Genomic DNA, 23940 nt, shown 5'->3' with positions numbered 1-23940 from the left:
TCTGCAAATGACCCAATTTCGTTCCTTTTTATGGCTGAGTAATATTCCATCATATATATGTACCACATCTTCTTTATCCATTCATCTGTCAAAGGGCATTTAGGTTTCTTCCATGACCTGGCTATTGTAAATAGTGCTGCAATGAACACTGGGGTGCATGTGTCTTTTTTTTTTGGCTGCGTTGGGTCTTCGTTGCTGTGTGCAGGCTTTCTCTAGTTGCAGCAAGCGGGGGGGCTACTCTTCATTGCGGTGCACGGGCTTCTCATTGTGGTGGCTTCTCTTGTTGCGGAGCCCAGGTTCTAGGTGCACGGGCTTCAGCAGTTGTGGCTCACAGGCTCTAGAGCGCAGGCCCAGTAGTTGTGTCGCACGGGCTTAGTTGCTCCACGACATGCGGGATCTTCCCGGACCAGGGCTCAAACCTGTGTCCTCTGCATTGGCAGGCGGATTCTTAACACTGCGCCACCAGGGAAGCCCATATGTGCCTTTTTGAATTATGGTTTTCTCAGGGTATATGCCCAGTAGTGGGATTGCTGGGTCATATGGTAATTCTATTTTTAGTTTTTTAAGGAACCTCCGTACTGTCCTCCATAGTGGCTGTATCAATTTACATTCCCACCAACAGTGCAAGAGGGTTCCCTATCCTCCACACCCTCTCCAGCATTTGTTGTTTGTAGATTTTCTGATGATGCCCATTAAGAAAAAAAATTTGTCAAGTCACTTAAAAAGACTGAGAATTAGAATAGCAATTGAAGACAAAGGAGAAATTCTGAGGGAAATGGTTTTAATCCTGAATTCTCTACCCAGCCAAACTATAAATCAAGTGCACTCATATAAAAACACAGTTTCAGACACTCAGCGTCTCAAGAAATTTACCTTCTTTTCTCAGGAAGCTCTTGGTGGATGTGCTTTGATAAAACAGGGGAGTAAGAAAAGGAGAAGAAGAAATGGTGATGGGAAAGCTGACTGGAGATCAAAAAAGAATTTAGTGGCTAATGAAGACATAATTTCCCCCCCCCCCCCACCACATAACAGTCAAAGGTAAGTGCTCCAGGTCTGCAGGGTAACTCTGCTCCATTTAGTCATTCAGGGAACCAGATTCCTTCTATCTTGCTTCTCTGCCGCCCTTTACAGCAGTGGTGCTCGCAGAGTGATCCTACCAGCATCACTTGAGAACTTGTTAGAAATGCAAGTTTTCAGGTCCCAACATCAGGTCTAAAGAATCGGAAACTCTGGGGTGGATCCCAGAAATGTGTTTTAACAAGCCTTCCCTGTAATTTTGATAGATGCTAAAGTTTGAGAATGACTATTTTAGGGCATTGTTCTTTTCTATATGATCAAAGTTTGATTGCAGGCACTTTCATGTTCCAGTTCACCAGAGGGAAGAGTGTGGAGGTTTTATGGAAAGGCCAGGAAGTGGCATACATTGCTTCCACTTGCATCCACTGGCAAAACCTAGTCACGTGGTAAAGCCTAGCTTCAAGGGTGAGTTGGGAAGTGTAGTCTTCAGCTGGGTAGCCCCGTATTAGATACAATTCCGTTACTGTGGAAGAAGGAAAGAATGGATTTGGGAGGATAATCAGCAGTTTCTACCATGGATATGATCCAGGCAACCAGGACTCCAGTACAGGAGAGCAGAAAAGATAAATGCCAGGATGAAGTTTTAGGGACCTCCCAGAATGTCCCAATCACAAACCAGAGCTGTGACTCAGGCCACAGAGCAACCAGTCCAGATGAACAGGAGAGCTGCAAAAGCTCCAGGAGGGTTGCCAAGGAAAATAATGAACCCAAGAGAATACCTGTATTTGAATGTATTGACAGGAGATTTTGTGGATGAATTAATAATAGGTACATAGAACACTAAACAGAACACACACACAAAAAAAGATAGAAAAGTATTAATTCCAGGGAAAACAAAAAGTTGAATGAAAAAGGAAACATAATTACATGATTCTGTGTGGCTTAGCTGGGAATAATATTTACATAGTCATAATGTAAATACTTAATATTGATCTAACCAAAAACGGTGATGTAACTATACTGGGAGAATGAACAGAGGGAAAATGTGTGCAGGCCAGTTTAGCGATGATAAACAACATTTATATAGCTGCGTATATTACACTGTGTGCCAGAAATTATTCTAAGCTCTTTATATATTCAACTTTTAATCGTCATAAACATTCTAGGAGGTAAATACTATTACCATCCATATTACACATGGGAGAACTGAGGCACACAGCAGTTAAGCAACTTGCATAAGTTCACAAAATTAGTAAGTATTAGACTTGGGATTTAAACCAGGTAATTTCTCTCCAGAGTCCACGCTCTCAGTTACTATGCCACCTAGTCTCACTTTCCGTGGTAGGAAGTCAAGAGACAAGACCTAAAAAAATCAATAAACTGAGAAAGACAAGCTAAGCATGTTATTTACAAGGACATAAATCCTGAGAAGAAACAGGTAAGTTTAAAGTGATTGCTTCTGATCAGGAGGTAACTGGGAGTGGTCCAGGAATTGCTGTTTCTCTTGTTATTGTCGTTACAGGCCCAGTAGTTATGTTTGTTTGGCTTTTTAAATCTTTTAAACAGCACTTTGATCAAACTAAATTTTTAAAAAGAGAGATGACAGAAAGAATGGGGCTGGCTAAGTTACCTTAGAGAATGGAGAGAGTGACCCAGAAGAGAAGGTCAAAAAGTCCCTAATGGGTAAAATATGCAAGGGAGCTATGAACTGGGAAAGTTACAGAAAAAGAGAGAAGTTTCCACAAGAAGTGGAAGCAAAAGGATGGTATTCTTGGAGAAATTACAAGCAGAAAGTAAGAGAGCCAGACAGAATGAGAAGGGGAGAGATTGAATAAGACAGGGCAGAGACATTTGTCCTGGGCTGTAGACCCAAAATGGGAGCAGCAAACTCCATGGAAATTCTGTGGGCTAAATCCAGGGAAGCTTCTAAGGTAGCATTCCAGGGGCTTTACGTAGAGCAGTTTTGACATGAGCCTCTATCATGAGACTCCTTCCTCAGCTGAAATAAACAACTCTGGCCTTAAAACTGAAGGTAGCAGGAAGGATAACTGCAAAGCCATACTGAGGTGACTGATTAAAAGCCAATTACGTGTCAATCTAAGCCAAATCAAAGTTAAGTAAGAAAATGTTACTTGTCTACTCTGTGGCCTTGGGGCAGGCAGGTAAGTCAATTTCTCCGAGCCTGGTGTTTCTGTTGCAAAAATTTCGCTATGTAACAAATCCCGCATATGTATAGTACTCATAACTTTCAGAGTCATTTTTCATTTTCCATTTCCCTGAGCCAGTTTTTCCGGAGATAAAATTGAGGTGGGGGGGAGGTGTGGAGGGGTGTGGGGGGGTGAGGAATGAGATGTGTTGCATAAAATCACATAACTAGTTAATAGTGGAACCCAAATTCTAGTCCCACACATAGTTCGCTTTTGTTTGTAAACGTTGTCTCAACTGAGTCAGTAAAAAAACAAGCAAACAACAACAACAAAAAATATGTATGTATGTATATATGATTCCAATTTATAAAGGAGGAAACCAAGATATAGCTCACATCAGCTGGCTGGCTGGCATCAGAACCAGGACCCAAACCCAAGTGTTTCGGTGTTAAATTAAGGGCTTTTCAAATACACAATATCTGTTGTGAGTAAATAAGACAGTCAATTATAATTACGGGCGGGGGGAGAGAAGCAGCGGCTCCCAGCCACCGGGTTGGGGACCAGCAGACATGGGCGTGGGCACCCGTCTCCCCAGGAAGGCCAGATTTTTAACTCGGTCCTGTTTTCAGAACATCCATTTGCTCGATGTTTTGATTTAGAAAATACGATCATAGAAACAGTGACAGCTAAGATTTACTCATGGGCCGTGACTGTGGTGAGTCCAGGTCACGGATTCAGGAGACACAGCTGAGCGAAGCTAGTGGCGGGAGGGCCGAGGGCGTAACCCCTGCATCTTCCTCCGGTTCTGGGCCCTGGGCCACAGCATGCCTCCCGGAGCAGCGCCGGGCCCGGCCCCGGCCCCGCTCGCAGCCCCGCCGGCTCCGCGCTCACGTCCGGAGGCCGCTCCGTCCTCCCCGCCGGGCCGCGAGCCGGAATCCGAGACCTAGGCCGCCGCTTCAGGCCCAGCTCGGCCCACGTGGCCGGTCCCAGACACTCCCTCCGGGTCTGCGTTCCGGTCTCCAGGCCTGGCCCGCAGTGATCGCGACAGGAACGAGCCGCCGGGGCCTCGGCCGCCGCTGAGCCGGGAAGCCTGCGCGGCCTGCCCTGCCCGGCTCCCCGAGGAGGCCCGGCCGCGGCCACGGAGGGGCGATCGGAGAGCCGGGCCCCGCGGCCCACCGGCCCGGAGACCCTCCTCTCTGGGAGGGGCAGCTGGGCCTCCAGGGCCACGCCTCCCGGTGGACGCCGAGGCTCGGCGTCCCAGATCAGCAAAGCAAAGATTTACCCGGCTGCCCGGGGCCCGCACCCCTGCCCGCGGCCGTGCGCCCCGCCCCACCGCCTTTTAACGGGGAATGCTGACAAGTCGAATACAGCGGGAATAACAGCCATTTGTTCTGGTTATCGCTGCCGGTATTGAAGCCAGATGTGTGTGTTGCTGACATTGACATGGTACATCTGGCTGGGTTTTTGGTTTCCATCGCGGAGTCTACCACATCCACCCTGGTCTGCTGGAAGAGAGGACGCGACCATCTGGAAGTCATTGCAGCTGTCACGCTTCAAGGGGACCCTGTACCACAGAGAAGAGAATTCAATACGTAACTGAGCGAAATTATCCAGCTCGTTTTGTCAGTCCAGATTTCAAACACAGGCAGGAAAACAGCACCCGCGTTCTGGCGCCCTCCCTCCGCCGGTGGTGCCCGCGGGCACCTTCACCCACCGCGCCAGGGGCCTGAGGGGTCCCTGTGGGAAGACACTGGCTTCGAGGTCACGTTCATCACTGCCGGAATCTTTTGTTGCTCTTGGGTAGACGGGACTAAAAAGGCTCTTTCTTCTTCCTTTTGATCCCAGTTTGCTGGAAGTTTTAAATTAAACATTGCTTAGTCTTCCCCCCCCCTCCCCACTTCTGCTTATAACCCCCTCCTTCTCATGGCATTCAAGGCTCTAGCCCTACCCTACCTATTCAATTTCGTCTCCCTTCCTTTCCCAAGGCAAATACTACTCATCAAGGCTGAAATGAGCCGTGCTAATTTTGATCCCAAGCTTGCCTTTTGTCTGAAATCCCTTTCTTTCTCTGTTCTCTTCATGCCAATCCAAATCTTCTTTTTTTTTCTTTAGGTTTTTTTTTTTTTTTTGATGTGGACCATTTTAAAAGTTTTTGTTGAATTTATTGCAATATTGCTTCTGTTTTATGTTTTGGGTTTTTGTTTTTTTTGGTTTTTTTGGCCTCTAGGCATGTGGGATCTTAGCTCCCCAACCAGGGATCGAACCCAAAGCCCCTGCATTAACCACTGGACTGCCAGGGAAGTCCCAATCCAAATCTTCTTAAGGCTTCAAGATTCACCTCAAGTTTATTTTCATCTTTGAAGCCCTTCCTGACCACTCAGGCCTCCACTGATCTTTCCTTCTGTGTGTTTTAATGAAGTATAAACACTTGGAGAGGAAATACTGGTTTACATTTTTCTTCTATCTATCTCCTTCAGCAGCCAGCATTGTATCCTGAAGTATAGTAAGGCATCCATAAACACCTACCGAATAAAAGCACAAGTTAGTGTTTTCTTTCCACATAATTTCCTTGCCTTCTACTTTACCTTTCACAACAAGACTCAATGTCTATGTAAAATGTGTCTTGAACTCTTTGGAAAGATGGGTTTAAAAAGCTAGCAAATGAGTAATATTAATACTTGAAGAGGGACTTCCCTGGCAGTCCAGTGGCTGAGACTTCGCCTTGCAATGCAGGGGGTGTGGGTTGGATCCCTAGTCGGGGAGCTAGGATCCCACATGCCTCGTGGCCAAGAAGCCAGAACATAGAACAGAAGCAATGTTGTAACAAATTCAATAAAGACTTTAAAAAATGGACCACATTTAAAAAAAAAAATCTTTAAAAACAAAAATACTTGAAGAATTCTATCAGTTGGAGAGTCCATTAATTTGGAGTCTGCCTGCTACAGTGCACTGATAAGTGATTTTTTTTTTAAAGTGAAGTGCATTGGAAGCAGAACAAGATCGCAAGTCAGGGGGTCTGAATCCTATTCCCGAGAGTGCCCCTGACTTGCTTGGTGACCTTGGACAGTCGCTTACCTTCCTTATGCCTCCAATCTCCCTCTGTAAAAAGGGTGGGATGTAGCCTCTTCCTGGTAATGAACAGAGCTGGGGCCGCTTTCCTGTGAAGAGGTAGATTGCTCACAGAACAGCTTTTCTCCACCAGTTCTGGATCTATTCTGGAGTTAGAGGGCAGCAGTCTTCATCATTTAGTGTTTCACCTGCCCAGCACCAAAACAACATGGATACGTAAATGACATGGAGGAAATGCAGAGTAAGGAATCAGGCACAAGCAAGAGCAGGATTTAGCCTTTGTGAGGGTCCAGCATTTTCCAAATCAAGACAAGCCATTGCAGCAAGCGTTGGGAAAGACTGGGCATTCCAGCCATAGATCAAGTCTCTTGGGGGTTGTTCCTCTTTGTGCATTGACAAGGACGCGAAGCACCCTGATCTAGCCTTGCTATACAGGATGGATAAGAGCACAGGAGGATAAGTAGAATCTAGAAATAAAGGGGAGGGATGGAGAGAGGGGAATACTAAAGAAGAAAGAGAATGCACCTCCCTGGTGGGGCCACCCAGCCAAAGAGGATGTTTCACTTGCATGGGAGGAAGCCACGTTACGGGAAAAGAAGGGAATCGGCAGACCGAGGTTCCAGTAGGTCTCAGCTCTGTGGGTGAGCAGGTGCATTTTCCTCTCTGACCCTCATCTGTAAAATGAGACACTTAGATGAATTATCTCTAAGGTCTGTTAGCTCTTACATTATATAATTCATTTAGAAACCACCTTTGAGCCCAAACCAGCATTTCCTTCTGACTAAACTCCAAATCCCAACCCTAGTCTGTCCTGAGCTCATGGGGCTCTAAGACACCCTCGTAGAAGGGAGTTTCGGGCATCAAATTCCTGAAATCTCTTTACTCCATTCCTTCAAATTTCTTCAAATGGAAGAGGAAACTTTCTTCCCTTCTCCCAGACAAGTTATAGTAGGAAGATTGCAGATTAATGACCTAGAAAAATCTTCCTCAAGTGGAATGATACTTAATTAAGCTCCATTAAATCATAACTCCTGGCTTCTGCTTTTGGCTCTTGCTACTAAGTCCAGAATTGAATAATTCCTCCACCCCTGGGGCTGTTGAATTAAAAGTGCATAAGCTCTAGGGAACAATCTGCTCACTTCCACTATATCCGCAGTCACCCTCCTTCCTGTCTGAACACTCAAAAAAAAATCACTAGATATGTCTGACTCCAGGAACTAGGACGGTCATTTCTAATTTGTCTTGGTTTATGGACAACTTGACAATTTGACTAACTACTAAAGATCCAGGACTATATCATCCTCTCATAAAAAGCCAATAAAAAAGCCTATTAATGCAGCCCATTAGTTGGCTAAAAATGAGAGGTTATGTAATCATTGTCTTAGCTGAGAGGAACTAAGCTCTCCAGGAAGAGTTCACTCCACACCCAGAGGCATCAAAAGGGAAGTTCATGTCTCTCTGCTGCCATTTGCTTGGCTTAGATATTTAAGCATGTGACCCTTTCTTCCCTCCCTGAACTATTCTTCTGTCTAAATGGACCTCTTGCTTTCCTTGTAAAATGCCTTTCTCCAAATCTACTCCCTCTCCAGGACACTTCCTCTCACCTTTCTCTGTTGTGCTGTCTTGTGGGGGAAGCCCTACAAGTCTCCATTCTCAGGCCTTCCTTACATCATCACGCAATTTGAGGGGTTCCAGGAAAGCCTTCCAAAAATGCTCTCCTCACTTCTGCTCTTAGATTCCTCAGGATCCTTGAAAGCCCCCTGGATGGGATTATGGGCACCATATCCTTTTATCTTGAGCAAAGGGTTCTCTCCTTTTCTAAACTCCTAGAATTCTGAGTGATTTCTCCGGCACTCTTCATCTGACGATTTGCTCTAGGACCTTGGGCAGATCACTTTCCTTTCTAGACCACAGCTTCCCCTTTGTAGAATGACTACAAGAAGAGACACCCTAACTCGCAGCAGGAAACTCTGGCGCAGCCCAAAGACAAGCTCTGGGTGGAAAGATGGTAGAAGAACCAAGTCTCAACAATCTTTCATTCTGACCACATAGGGCCAAACCACCTTGACATGCAGTCTCATCTCTGTGTGCATCTTGTCACACATGTGTGAATTGAAAGGATGATGTGTGGACCATGTTAGGTCCTCTCCACTTGCCTAGCATTGTCTAGAACATGAAAATTAATATGTTATTGATTTCATCTTGTGCTCAACTTAACTTTCAATATAACTCAAGGTACCTCTGAAGAAGGATATAGTTCAGGATCCATCTAAATGAAATCCATCTGAAGGAATCAGAAGGAATTGATACTTTCTGGTGCGGAGAATGTTCTGCTCCTGATATTTTAGCAATAAATTTGGCCTTTGTTTTTCTGGCAGCCAAGGCATAAGGGGTCATGCTTGCTGGACAAATAGTGGGTTCAATAAATATTTTTTTTCATTGACTCTCGACCACCTTTTAGTTGGGAAGGAAAAATACTGATTGAGAAGTCCCAGAAGAATGGAGAACAGGATAAGTGGCTAGAGAGGTCTTCAGCAAAGGAAGAACCCTAAAAACAAGCTTCAGACTCCCCTGTTTCCACCCTGTTGCCAAGGGTGGACCCTTCTGAGAAATTCCCATGATGCATGCGGGCCACCGGCATGGCCCCGGGGTGTGCGGCATGTCCACGACTCCATGGCAAACGGGCGCAGGCCCCGTGGCTCCCCACAGCGGTTCCCTTCTAGGAAGGAAGCTCCATCTTGATCTGAAGGTCAGATGATTCTTTGAGGAGAATATAGTATTTTCTCTTTTACCCAATCACACATCTTTGGAAGGGAAAAAAAGCAACCCTCTACCATAGATCCTTAAGCCTGAGAGCCCACCAGCTGCAGAACTGTCCCAGAGAACCCCTCATTACATAAAGCCTCTGCCACTGACTAGGGGATGAACGTGGAAACCCGCCCCCGCCCCCTGCCCCACCGGCAGTCAGCTGCTGCCCCTCAGATTCCCAAAGCCTGCCCCTGGGATCCATTGTCAAGCCCAAGCTCAACCCCAATCGTCCCTGTGTGAAAGATTGCTTAGTTAGATCCCTGAAATTCTCTGGCTTTCCCAACAGATGGGGAAGTCCTCTTTATCCTTACTTCTCCTCAGCTGCCACACTCCTGCCCAGCTGCCACTCTGAAAAGCATTTTCTCTGCTGCTCTTTCCCAGATGCACGCTCTTTCTACCATGGGATCCTCAAAGTTATTTCTGTTTGCTCCAGTGGGGAGCTAGGCGCGTAAGTCCCCCCAACCCTGTATCTGGCATCCTTACGGCCCTCTCCACCAACTCAGTCACATTTGGAGACCTAATTGGCCTTGCTCCACGGTGGCCCAACCCCGGACTCTTAAGACCAATAAGACAGAGTTGGAAATTACCTTACGAGGTCATTGGGCCCAGCCTCTTGGTCAGGTGAACATCCAAATCATATTGAGGCAATTATTCTACCCCATCTCCTGATAGTCCTGCTACTACTGAACTATCCTTGCAGGTGATGAGTTCTTCCTTACATTAAACCTGACTTTTTCCTGCCCTAATTGAGGCTCCAATTCTCATCTCATCCATTGGGTCCGTGAAAAATCCCTAACTAGTGTTTTCTTTCTGTCCTTGGCTTTCTCTTCAGCAGGGAAAGTTTCCCCAGAAATAAAACTCTGATTGTTCTGCTCCTTCCTTCCCGCCCGCCTCCTCTAAGCACCCTCTAAATCAGACCCAAGGCTCCAGAGGGACTAATATCCTTTCTCTCGCAGCTGGTCTGAGTTTTGCCGTCTGGGAGACTGGGCTTAGAACAGCTTGAAGTTAGCACAGAGGCGAACGAAGCTTTAAATCTCCAGCACTTAACAGCTTCTCTGCAGCCTCAGAGGTAACCGGATTTTGTTGCCTGCTTCCTCTCATCTCTCGGTATATCTATGTAATCTCTGTTCACTGGAACCTGACTCCAACTCTCTGTCTGCAGTGCTGAAAGAGAGAAGGTGGGGGAAGAAAAATTAATAGACACGGACCCATAAAAATAACAGGCTCTCTAGAGCACACATGAAGAAATAATTAAACAGATTAAATTTGGGGGGTGGGGAGAGGGGCAGAGAGAGGGCTGAGCAGGCTGAGACTGATGCCTCTGACTTCCACCCTTGGAGGAACCATGGCTCAGCGGAGAGGGATTTGGGGGCTTTTTCCCTTTGTTCTGATGGGTTGGACTCACTAAGCTCTTTAAAGGCTGGGAGGGTGCCTTATACTTCTTTGTATTCCCCCATAGGGTTCTCAAACCATGCCGCACCCCAGTGAGAAAAGGAAATTTGATATTTATTGAGGGTTCATTGCGTGCCAGGTACAGTGTCTGATGCTTTACATCCTGGCTGATGATCAGTTGAGTGTGTTTCAGACTTCAGAGATGCCTGCAATCTCTTTCCAGTGCCGCGGGATCAATCCGACATCGCTACTACTTCAAGAGCTTGTGATGCTGAGGCCGAAAAATACCTTCTCACACCTTACCTTGACTACCTTCTTCCTTTCCTCCCTTCAGTTGGCAGAAGCTTTTGCTGTGATGGCAAGGGAAGGAAGGAGGCTAGTATTTAGAGATCATTTAAATATCTAAAAATGTGTAAGTCAGGACTTCCCCGGTGGTCCAGTGGTTAAGACTCTGCACTTCCACTGAAGGGGGCAAGGGTTGGATCCCTGGTCGGGGACCTAAGATCCCACATGCGTGCGGCGTGGCCAAAAAAACAGAAATAAAACAAAAAACACTTCAATTTTTTTAAATTAATTAAAAAATAAAAATAAAAATGTGCAGGTGAGTGAGCTTCTAATAATGGCCTAGGATAGGGAGAGGACTGAGGGATGGATACGGTGTTCTCCCTTTCTCACAAGTCTGTCCATCCCTCTTGCCTCCATCATTTTGACTAAAGGAAAATACCTTGAAGAGGAACGATCCTCCACTGCTATGCCTTTCCATCAATACTCTGTGATCATTACTTTCTAATTTTTCAACAACTTGAGGATAAATATTTGTGATGTTGTGATTTATAATAAGAAATATGTATTTGGTCTTCATCCCTGTGTGAGACTAGGAGTTCTTCAGCCCTTGGAATTGCCTAAGTGAGGAGAGCCTTGAAGGTGTCTTTAGTTATGTTAACGAGGTGACTTTGGGAAAGCCGGTAGGTCACCTAGGATGGCAGCTGGTCACTAGGGAAACCAACCCTGTGTTTAGAGGTTTGAAACTCTAAGTCCCGCCCCCACCCCACCTCACAGACACCTTCAGGGAGGGGGGAGGAGCTGGAGACTGAGTTCAATCACCAATGGCCAATGTGTTAATCAATCATGCATGTGTGACAAAGCCTCCGTAACACCCAAAAGGTTGGGGTTCAGAGAGCTTCCGGGTTGTGGAGATGTGAAGCGAATGGCTCCCCTGGAGGGGGCGTGGAAACTCCACATCCCTTCCCACATAACTTGCTCTGCACATCTCTTGCATCGGGCTGTTCCTGAATTGCATCCTTTTATAATAAACTGGTGATCTAGTAAGTAAAACTTTACTCTTAGTTCTGTGAGTCACTTCAGCAAAGTAACCGAACCCAAGGTCATAGGAATCTCCAATCTGTAGTTGGTGGGTCAGAAGCATAGGTAATAATGTGGACTTGCAGTTGACATCTGAAGGGGAGGGGGGGGGCGCTGGGGGTAGTCTCGTGGGACTAAGCCCTTAACCTGTGGGATCGGTTGCTCTCCCCGGGTAAATAGTGGCAGAGTTGGGTTCAATTGTAGCTGGTGTCTGAGAACTGCCTGGTGTAGAAAAGCCCCCCAATATCATAATATTAAATGAGAAGTTGCAGAATACAGAGAAGGCAGACCTGGATGAGCACCCGGAACAGCAACTGACAGTGAGAACACTGAGCATTGGGAGTGAGACAGACTGGATTCACCTCCTGATTCCTTGGTTTCCCATCTGTGGAAATGTTACTTCACTTCTCTGGATGCCTCTCTCACTCTTTTGCTCTATTTTTATTTTTAATTAATAGACTATATATATATTTTTAAAATGGTCGTGAAGAACCTAGGGGCAGGATGGGAATAAAGACGCAGACCTACTAGAGAATGGACTTGAGGACACAGGGAGGGGGAAGGGTAAGCTGGGACAAAGTGAGAGAGTGGCGTGGACATATATACACTACCAAATGTAAAACCGATAGCTAGTGGGAAGCAGCTGCATAGCACAGGGAGATCAGCTCGGTGGTTTGTGACCACCTAGAGGGGTGGGATAGGGAGGGTGGGAGGGAGACCCAAGAGGGAGGGGATATGGGGATATATGTATACGTATAGGTGATTCACTTCGTTATACAGTAGAAACTAACACACCACTGTAAAGCAATTATACTCCAATAAAGATGTTAAAGAAAAATAGACTATATTTTTGAGCAGTTTCAGGTTTACAGAAAAATTGAGCAGAAAGTAGAGTTCCCTTAAACCCTCACATCCACCACCCCCAGTTTCCCCTGTCATTAATACCTTCACTCTCGGTGGTGTACATTCTAGGGGTTTTGACAAATGTATAATGACATGTGTCCGCATTGCAGTAACACATAGACTCATTTCGCTGCCTAAAGGTCCTCTGTGCTCCACCTATTCATCCTTCCCTACCCCAGCCCCGGGCAACCAATCACCTTTTGACTGTCTCTATAGTTTTGCCTTTCCCAGAACATCGTGTAGTTGGCGTCATATAGTATGCAACCTTGTCAAATTGGCTCCTCTCATTTAGCGATGGGCGTTTAAGGATCTCTTGTGTCTTTTTGTGGCTTGGTAGCTCATTTGTCTTTATCACTGAATCTCTCTAATGTTTTTTATTGAAACATAACACATATACATTAAATCCCAATGAATTTTTACAAAGTGAGCACCCAAATACATTAGGATAATTACCAGCACCCCAGCACTCATTTCCCCTAGAGCCCCCTCCCAGTTATTACCATCCCCCCCAAAAAAATTACCACTATTAGGACTTCTAGAATCATAAATTAATTCAGCCAGTCTTTGAAGTTCATTTAAATGCAATCGTACAGTAAGTACTCTTTCGTGTCTGGTTTCTTTTCTTTGATATTTAGGTTCATCTGATCATAGCAATTTGTTCTTTTTTTAATTGCATGGTATACCACAATTCATCTCTCCATTTTACTGTTTACTGGGAAAATCTCTCTCTCATTTTTTTTTTTTTTTTTGGCCACACTGCAGGGCTTGCGGGATCTTAGTTCCCGGACCTTGGATTGAACCCGGGCCCTCGGCAGTGAAAGCCTGGAGTCCTAACCACTGGACTGCCAGGGAATTACCGCTCCATTTTACTGTTGATGAGCATTTGTGTTATTTCCAGCTTGGGATTATTACAATACTGCTGCTATGAATATTCTTATACAGGTCTTTCAGTGAACATATGCTCACATTTCATTTGGGAATACACCCAAGAGTGGAATTTCCTGGGTATCTGTATTTTTAACTCTAGTAGATAATGCCAGTTTACCAAAGTACCTGGATCAGTTTACACTCCCACAGTTTTTCATCCTCACCAACACTTTGTATTGTCAATATTTTATTTTCAACCATTTTAGTCACGTGGTAGCTTGAGTTTGTATTATCCTGATGACTAATCAAATTGAGGACTGTCTCAGGTCAGGTCCTTGAGAAGCAGACTGAGATGGAGATTTATATGCAGGAAGTTGGTTGGAGAATGCCCCTCAGAAGAGAGAAGGCAGCAGGATTGACATCCCACTGAAATCGGCTTCTGCAGTTCCCATGGGCAGCTCTGGAGCTGGCAGGACCTTCAGGATTGTCCTGCCTTGAGACAAGGAGGCCAGATCTTCATACCAGTACTGACCAATCGCTGGGATGTGGGCTGTCCCTGGGGAGGAGTATGACTTGGGGTAAAAAGTTCTGTTTTGGGGCTTCCCTGGTGGCGCAGTGGTTGAGAATCTGCCTGCTAATGCAGGGGACACGGGTTCGAGCCCTGGTCTGGGAAGATCCCACATGCCACGGAGCAGCTGGGCCCGTGAGCCACAACTACTGAGTCTGCGCGTCTGGAGCCTGTGCCCCGCAACGGGAGGGGCCGCGATAGTGAAAGGCCCGCGCACCGCGATGAAGAGCGGTCCCCGCACCGCGATGAAGAGTGGCCCCCACTTGCCGCAACTAGAGAAAGCCCTCGCACGAACCGAAGACCCAACACAGCCAAAAATAAATAAATAAATAAATAAAGTAGCTATACAATTAAAAAAAAAAAAAAATTAAAAAAAAAAAAAGTTCTGTTTTGCCAAAGGCAATGCCCAGAGAGGGACACAGCTGAGAGCAACTCGCCCAGAAGCTAAGGGATTGAGTGCTTTAGTCCTGAAGGAGATCTGAGCTGCAGACTGTAGCCCCATCTATAAGCACCTCTTCACATGCTCATTGGTTACTTAGAGATCCTCTCTTGTGAATTACCTATACTGGCCATTTGCCAAATTCATTGTTTATTGGGTTGTCTTTTTTTTTTTTCTTTTACTGAGCTGTATGAGTTCTTTGTATATTTTGAAGAAGAGTCCTTTGTCAGATATATGTAGTACAAAAACATACTGACTTTTCACTCTTTGTGGTCTTTTTTAATGAATGGAAAGTCTTAATTTAAACAAAGTTTTCTCCTTTTTGATGAGTTGGTTGTGTGTGTGTGTGTGTGTGTGTGTGTGTGTGTGTGTGACCTGTTTATAAATCTTTACATACCATAAGGTCATGAAAATGTTCACATATGTTATCTTCTAGAAATTTTATTGTTTTACTCTTCACATTTATCTTTGATCCACCCAGAATTGTGTATAGCTGTGTGGTAGGGATCTAATGTTTTTATCCAGTTGGACATGTATTTAATCTAGTAACATTTATTAAAATGATCATCCTTATCTCACTACATTTTAGTGATACCTTTGCCATGAGCCGGTGACCGCATGTATGAGGATCTGTTTCTGAATCCTAGTCTGTTCTATTGGTCTGTATGTCTACTTCTGCACCAATTCCACACAGTTTTAATTATGGTAAATCTATGTCTTGTATCTGATAATATAACTCAACCGGCCTCATTTCTTTTCTTCAAGGTGGTCTTTGCTATAGTCCTTTCCATTTCCACACAGATTTTAGAATCAGCTTGTCAATTTCCACCAAAGAAACAACTCTGCTTGGATTTCTGTTGGAATTGTATTGAGTCTATTGACAAATTTGGGGGGAACTGACTCTTCACAGTACCAGCTTTTCCAGTCCTTGAACATGGTATCTTCCATGGTGTATTTAATTACCTCTTCTTTACTATCTTTCAATAATGTTTTGTAATTTTCAGTGAAGAGATCTTACATATCTTTTGTTAGATTTAGCCCTAAATATTTGATTTTTTATGTTGTTATAAATGGTATCATTTAAAAGTTTTCATTTCCTAAGTGTTTATTGCTAGAATATAGAAATACAATTGATTTTTGCATATTGCTTTTTTTTATTGAAGTATAGTTGATTTACAATGTTGTGTTAGTTTCAGGTATACAGCAAAGTGATTCAGTTTTACATATATATATTTTTTTCAGATTCTTTTCCCTTATAGGTTATCACAAAATATTGAGTATAGTTCCCTGTGCTATACAGTAGCTCCTTGTTAGTTATCTATTTTACATATAATAGTGTATACATGTTAATCCCAAACTCCTAATTTATCCTTCCCCCCACCTTTACCCTTTGGCAACCATAAGTTTGTTTTCTATATCTGTGGGTCTATTTCTGCTTTGTATATAAGTTCATTTGTATCTTTTTTTTCTTTTTATATCTAGTGACCTTGATAAATTCACTTATTAATTCTGAGTTTATCTGAGGATTCTTTCAGATTTCCCAAGTATACAGTCATGTAACCTGTGAGCAATGACAATTTTGTTTCTTCCTCTCTAATCCTTTTACTTTTTATTTCTCTTTATTGCCCTTAAAAGTGAAAATTAAAAGAAATATCTATAAAACACCTAATATTGATACATAGTTCCAGGCTTGTTGAATGAATATATGAATAATCTATCCCTAGGCAAAAACCCATTTATCAGTATATAATTCATTTACACTTATAGGTTCCTATGCTGGATTAGGGAAGGGCTAGAATAAAATAAAAAGAAGAACAGACATGGGGGAAGAGATTAAAAAGTGAGATGGGGGACTTCCCTGGTGGCACAGTGGTTAAGAATCCACCTGCCAATGCAGGGGACACGGGTTCAAGCCCTGGTCCGGGAAGATCCCACATGTCGCAGAGCAACTAAGCCCGTGTGCCACAACTACTGAGCCTGCACTCTAGAGCCCGTGAGCCACAACGACTGAGCCCACGCACCATAACTACTGAAGCCCCCGTGCCTAGAGCCCGTGCTCCGCAACAAGAGAAGCCACTGCAATGAGAAGCCCACGCACCGCAACAGGGAGTAGCCCCCACTCGCCACAACTAGAGAAAGCCCGTGCGCAGCAACGAAGACCCAAGGCAGCCAAAAATTAATTAATTAATTAATTAATTAATTATTTTAAAAAGTGAGATAGAAGGCCATACCATTCATTCATTTATTCATTCACTTAAACGAATATTTGTTAAGTGCCTACTTGGTGCTAGGCTCCATTTCTGGACAGAATCTGCCTCTCATGGAATTTACAGGCAAACAATTTAATATAATTTTATGATTTGTCTTTGAAGGAATCAGGAAGTCCCAGATCTTGAGCACATTAATGGGGGGTTAACTATCCAGGAGTCAGTGGGGCATTCACCCCAAGGCTTTCAGGGCATCTGGCCTTGACAGTGACCTGGTCTTATATACTGGTTCTAAACTCTGCCTCTTTGGAATTTGCTGGAATGTCAGTGAGGGTTGTTCCCACCCCCAGATGTGAGCTCTCTTCCTTTCTGCCTCCAAAGGCTCTGAAAGACAGAGCTCAGAGTTAGCTTGTCTAGAGCAGACCTCAGATGCTCTGATAAGAGTTCTCATCCAGGAAAACTCTGGAGGCCCCTGGAGTGGAAGGAGCTCACTGAACAAACCCTGCACAGTCTCCTTCCCTTGATGAGGCTTCTTCTAACTCCAGGTGGGCTATCTGACGTCCTAGATCCTACCAGCCCCAGGGATTGGGACAGGACAAGCCTCCTCGTGGACAGACCTAACCGCTAGCCCCAAAGATGTCTTCTCCACTTCTGACTCATAAAATAGTCCTGGGAGCCAGACCTGATTAACCAGATTTCACGAGGCCCCCCTTCACTATGACACTCACTAAGTTTGAACTCTACCCACAATATATAAATTTCTTATTTATTGGTTCCTTATTTATAAAGCACTTTCACTCACATGATCTCATAAAATCACAACTATCCAAATATAGAGACGAGGAACCTGAGGTTCACAAAAGCCAACTGGCCTTCCCAAGGTCATGCTTCTGGTGAATGGGCAGGACAGAATTCAAGGCAAAATCTTCTGACCTTACAATGGGTTGGTGGGCTGACAGGAAGAGAAACCTGGCAAGCTTGTCTGCGAATGGTGAGACTTCCCAGGTCCCCATGGAGATCTCCTCCAGCTCTGAATAAAGCCATCTCCTAAGGCTCTTGTTCTTGTCTAAGGGGACAGAATCTCAACCTGCAGCCAGGCTCTTCCCCTTCCTATTTCTTCTGCTTTTCCACTGGGTAGTTGGAAGCCAAGAGTGTGAAAACTGGAGGCATTTCAGGGCTGAGGTGCCCGTCATCCTGATGAACGGCTGTCTCCTTCGTCCCCAGGCCGGGTGAGCGAGGAGCCAGCTGCCAGGGCCAGCCCATCTGTAGGCACCCCTCCCCAGCTGGCAGCAGAAATCGGGGCACCCTCTGCCCAGGGTGCGAGGCTGTCTGTCTGGACTGAAGCATCTGGCTTGAGCTAATGAGCTCTTGGCGTGGACGGCCAATTATTTGAGCTCTTTACAAACCTGCCAAACTCTCTTTTTTCCACCATGGCATTCCCTTAATGACTGAGGACTGAAATCAAATCCTCTGTGTCAAAGGCATGGCCCTGGCCTAGGAAACTCTCCACGCCTTGTACTGTCTCAGGCCACAGGCCCAAGAGTAGAGTGGAGCCAGTATGTTTTCCCCTGGAGCCTAACTCACTTCAACTCCCCACGCCTCAGAGGCCAGAATCCAAGGAGGGGCTCGGAACCCTTGCTCCATTGCAGGAGGCCCCAGTGTTTTCCTGGACCAGGACAGAGGCCAAGGCCTCTCACCAGAGTCCTGGAGCCCCAGTGAGCTCCTGCCTCCAGAGGGACCGGAGGCCTTCAGGACGGGTGTGTTCTGGACCTGGACTGCATCTCCCGACACAACTCCAGCTCCCCTGGCCTTCCACTCCCCACAGTGTGGTGCCCTAGTGGCTCTTTCCCCAGCCTGCAAGCTCTCTCAAGAGAGAGCCTGACAAGCCACGTCTCCAGCCTAAAGTACTTGTATCAAAGGAGACACACCCGTTGGAGTGGGGGCCGTACAGCACATTCTCCAAGTGGCACCGTTTCACACTTTTTAAAGGTAGCTGCTAGACACGATGACTGTAAGACTCCGCTGAGCACATGGGGCCGTGTGAAAGCAGGCCTGTGTGGGGCAGAGACAAGGCTGTCCAAGGCGAGTTCCCGGTTAGGAACTCGCTCTCCACGGGCTGGACGCCCGGGCTCTGCCTGGCCGCTGTCAGCTCCGGGGTCTGCACAGAGCACCGCGGGCTTTGCAGGATGGAGAAGCCCCCTTGCTGCTTCCCAGGGAAAGCCATCAGCCTCCTTTCTGCCGAATAGCGCAGCAGGGTAGCAGGGTAGCAAGAGGGGGATGTTCACTCCTTCCGCGCCTGACGCAGCATCCCATCTGGGAACCACAACCCGAGGGCCCAGGGGAGTGCTCTCCTCTTCCCCCTCTCGGCCCTGCTCTCTGTCTCTCCCTCCCTCCTCCCCAGCGTTTTCCCCCTGCTCCTCCCCCACGGAGACCGTTTCTCTGGCAGTGTTCTTCTTCTTCATGGAGAGCTCTTAGAACCCAGCCGCGCGCGGTCCCTCCCAGAGACGGGCCGGCCTCTCCTGCCTGTTTTGTGCCACCCACCCCTTGCACACAGCCTGGCTCACGGCCTCCACAGCAGGCGAGGCTGTGGTGTCTTGTTCTTTCCCGGCCTTAAAGACGGGGTCCAGATAACAGGTGGAAGAAGGTACAGGTGTGGAGCCATTCCCCCGGATTGATTTCTCTGGGTCTCTCCGTCCACCCGGTGAGGACTGTTTATTGAGCATCGCTCTGGGTTGGGGTCCCGGCAGCGGAGGTGAGTGACGGGACAGAGGCCGTGTCCATCCGCGGTGAATAGCACCAGCCTTCGTCACATGGAATCCCCCCCCAGGAATCATTCTGTCTCTGTGACTCAGCCAAGTTAGTCCAAGCCTCTCTTGGCTTCTTTGTAAAAATTAAACTTCGATTTCATTAAATGACGTAATGCACTTAGCGTAGTGCTGTCCTCACCTACATTAACTTAACAACATAAAACAAAACAAATAAACCTCCTTGACACCACTTCTCTGCTCCCCTTTGAGCAAAGCTCCTAGAAAGGCAGCTACACTCACTGGCCCCAATTCTTTTCCACTCCAGTCTCTCTCAACGCATTCATTCCAGCTTTTGTTCCCACCGTTCCACTGAAATTGTTCTTGCCAAGGTCATCAATGGCCCCCACATTGCTCAATCCAATGTTTATCTTTCTTGACCCTCAAGAGCCTTTGACACAGTGAATCAACCCCTTCACCGTGGGGCACTTTCTCCACTTGGCTTCCAGACACCACCCTCCTCCCACCTCATTAGATGCTGCTTTTATGCCTCTTCTATGTTCTCCCCAGCTCCCTGACCTCCCCTTGTTGGAGTACCCCAGGGCTCTGATTTGGACCTCCTCACTTTTTTTGGAAGCCAGTGTTTGTTTATTTTAACTTTAAAAATTATTTTAACTATGGTAAAATATATATAACATGAAATTTACCGTCTTACTCTTTTTTTTCTTTTTTCGCCATGCCACGTGGCTTGCGGGGATCTTAGTTCCCTGACCAGGGATTGAACCCATGCCCTCGGCAGTGAAAGCGCAGAGTCCTAATCACTGGACCACCAGGGAATTCCCACCATCTTACTCATTTTTAAGCCAACTCCAGAACTCTTTTCATCTTGGAAACCTGAAACTCTATACCCATTAAACATCAACTCCCCTGTCTCCCCTCCCCCAGCCCCTGGCAACCACCTTTCTATTTTCTGTCTCTATGAATGGGACGACTCTAGGTACCCCTTATACTTAAAATCATACAGTATTTGTCTCTTTGTGACTGGTTCATTTCACTTAGCATGATGCCCTCTGGGTTCATCCATGTTGTAGATGTGACAGGATCTCTTTCCCTTTTTAGGTTGAAGAATATTCCACTGTATGTACGACACCATTTTGTTTATGCATTCATCCATCGATGGACACGTGGGTTGCTTCTGCCTCTTGGCTATTGTGAATAATGCTGCTATGAACATGGGTGTGCAAATATCTCTTTGAGATCCTGTTTTCAGCTCTTTTGGGTATTTACCCAGAGGTGGAATTGCTGATCACACGGTGGGCCTCTTCACTTCTCTCCACGCCATGGTGAGCTGATCCAGTCCCATGGCTTGAAATATATTTGCTGATGACTTCCAAATTTACCTCTCCAGCTCAGACCTTTTCCCTGATCTCTTGACTTGTATATCCAACAGTCTACCTACATCTCCATTTGGATATCCAGCAGGCATCTAGAACTTGATATTTCCCCAGACTGAATTTGTAATTCTCTCCCCATAACCTGATCTTCCCCTAGTCTTCTCCTTCTCGTTTGATGGCAACCCCATCCTTCCACCTGCTCCATCAAAAAAATGTGGGCTTCCCTGGTGGTGCAGTGGTTGAGAGTCTGCCTGCCAATGCAGCGGACACGGGTTCGAGCCCTGGTCTGGGAAGATCCCACATGCCGTGGAGCAAATGGGCCCGTGAGCCACAATTACTGAGCCTGAGCGTCTGGAGCCTGTGCTCCGCAACAAGAGAGGCCGCGATAGTGAGAGGCCTGCGCACCGCGATGAGAAGTGGCCCCTGCTCGCCGCAACTAGAGAAAGCTCTCGCACAGAAACGAAGACCCAACACAGCCATAAATAAATAAATAAATAAATAAAAATTTAAAAAAAAAAAAATGTGGATTCATCCTTGCCTCCCTCTTTCTCTCACATCTTACGCCCAGTCCGTCAGAAAATCCTGTGGGCTCAATTTCACAATAAATTCAGATTCTAACCACTTCCCATCACCTGGACTGCTACTCCCACGGTCCAAGCCAGCATCAGCTCATCTGGATTATCGCAACAGCCTGCGAACAGGTCTCCCTGCTTCCATAACTGCCCCCTTTTCTAAATCTCTTCTCCAGGCAACAATCAAAATAATTTTAAAGTCGATTACATCCCATCCCACTTCTCCTTTAAATCCTCTGATGGCTGCTGCCTCACCCAGGAAAACGCCAAAGGGCTTTCATGACCAACAAACTCGACAGGTCCGGCTCCCATTAGGTCTGTGATCTCATCTCTTACTAGTCTCCTCTTGGGCGTGACTTATCTACGACTGCATAACAAATTACCCCCAAGCTTAGTGGTTTACAACAGCAAACATTTCTTACCTCACAGTTTCCTGGCAGGAGACAGGGTGTGGCGTCGTAGGTGTGTCCTAGGGCTCTGCGTCTCTCAGTCTCTCACGAGGCTGCCATCAGGGTGTCACTTGGAACCGAGGTCATCTCAAGGCTCAGCGCTTCCAAGCTCACCCATCTGGTTGTTGGCAGGACTCGGAGCCTCGTGGGCTCTGGGACTGAGGCCCTCAGCTGCTCCCTGGTTGCAGGCGGCAGGCCATGGGGTCTCTCCATAAGGCGCTCACGACATGGCAGGCACTTCCGTCAGAGCAAGTGAGCAAACAAGAGGAGGAACGCGAGGCAGAAGCCAGAGTCTTTTGGTGACTTTTTCCCGGAAATGGCACGCCATCATCTTTGTCGTGTTGTATCGTTGGAAGCAAACCTCTAGGTCCAGCCCACGCTCAAGGGCAGGAGATTATATAAAAGCACGGCCCCCAGGAGGCAGGGAGCACCAGAGCCACCGTAGCAATGGCTGCGTCTTCATCTGCCCTGGCCTCCTGTCCTTCCTCCCACACAGGAGGTGCCCCAACCTCGGCCCTCTGTCCCAGTGGGTCCCCCGCCTGGACCACGCTTCCCACATGGCTGGCTCACCTCCCTCAAGTCTCCGCTCAAGCGTTACCTCTTCAGTGAGGCTTTCCCTGGCCCCTAATCCTCCACACTGTCTATTCCTTCTCCCGCCTTGATTTTTCTCCATAACACTTAACGCCTTCAAACATCCGCAGTGTTGTCTTGTTTGTTTGTCTCTGTTAGCACACACGCTCCGGAGGGCAGGGCTTTTTGTCTATTTGTTTCGCTGCTGTATCCCCCGTACCTAGAACAATGTCTGGTACATAGTAGGTGCTCAATAAATGAATGAAGCCTGTAGGCCAGGGACTTTCAACTTCCCAGTGCGTAGCCCCCTCTTCAAAAAATGTTGTAAGGGACTCCCATACATCAGACAAATAAAAGCAAAGGGGCTTTGCTGGAACCAGGGGGTGGGGACACGCAGCCCTGCTCCATCTGCCACCCCCCACCCTGTTACTCCCCTCTGTGGTGTTTGAGGGGCTCACAGACCCCCAGGCTCTCGGACACCGTGAGACGTTCCATTCAAAGCTCACGGCTCCAGCCCCTGTGTGAGTACTGGACGCTGCTGGCAACTGGCCTGGGAATTTGAGCTGTAATAAAGGAGCCCTGTAACCCCGTCCAATTCCTCCCACAGCCATTAATGACTCAGTGTGTGGACCCAGCTCTCTCCCATTCAAAACTGCTCTATTCCTGGCCTCTGAAAAGTGAGAAAACACTCAGAGACTCCCAGAGAGTCACTGTTGGAAAAGACCTTAGACGTCACTTAACACTACCTTCTGCCCTATGGTTTTTAATCATTAATTCATTCAACAAACATTGAGTACCTGCTATGTACATGCTGGGCACTCTATAGAGACATAAAAAGCAGAGTACCTCCCTTCCAGAAGCACATGGGAAGACAGCAGATACTGAGATGCCCCTCTCCAAATTCCCTCTGTTTGAATGCCTCCAGTGCTGGGGAACTCACTACCTCCCAAGGCTACACATTTCACTGCCCGATACCACCAGCAGCAAAACTGTTCTTTTTATTGAGCCCTACATCTGCTTTCTTATAACTTCTACCTTTGGTCTTAATTTTCTCCTCTGGCTCCACACCAAATAAATCTATCTCTCTTCCAAATGATAGCCTGTTAAGTACTTGAAAACAGTAATCAAGTCCCACAGAGAGTTCTCCATAGACTTGTGGCCACTTTGGGGAGCCTGTGTTTGGCGGCTGCCCCTAACGAGCCGGGATTTTGGAACCAGACGGAGCTCGGTTGCTCCTGATCCCAGAACAGGGCCCTAGTGCTGGGAACTCCCTCTCAGAGTCGGGGTCCCACCCCACCCTAGCACGAGAGAGTTCCAAAATGCTTTCACTAGAGGGGTGAAGGGTTCAAGCAAGAATCAAGCCCTGGACCACAGGTTTCCTGCTGTCTCCGTACTCCCCTTTCTAGTGGGGCAGCTTCTCCTCCGGGTGCAG

This window comes from Balaenoptera acutorostrata, chromosome 21 (assembly GCF_949987535.1).
Source record: "Balaenoptera acutorostrata chromosome 21, mBalAcu1.1, whole genome shotgun sequence".
NCBI classification, from domain to species: Eukaryota; Metazoa; Chordata; class Mammalia; order Artiodactyla; family Balaenopteridae; genus Balaenoptera; species Balaenoptera acutorostrata.
This window is presented reverse-complemented; position numbering follows the sequence as displayed.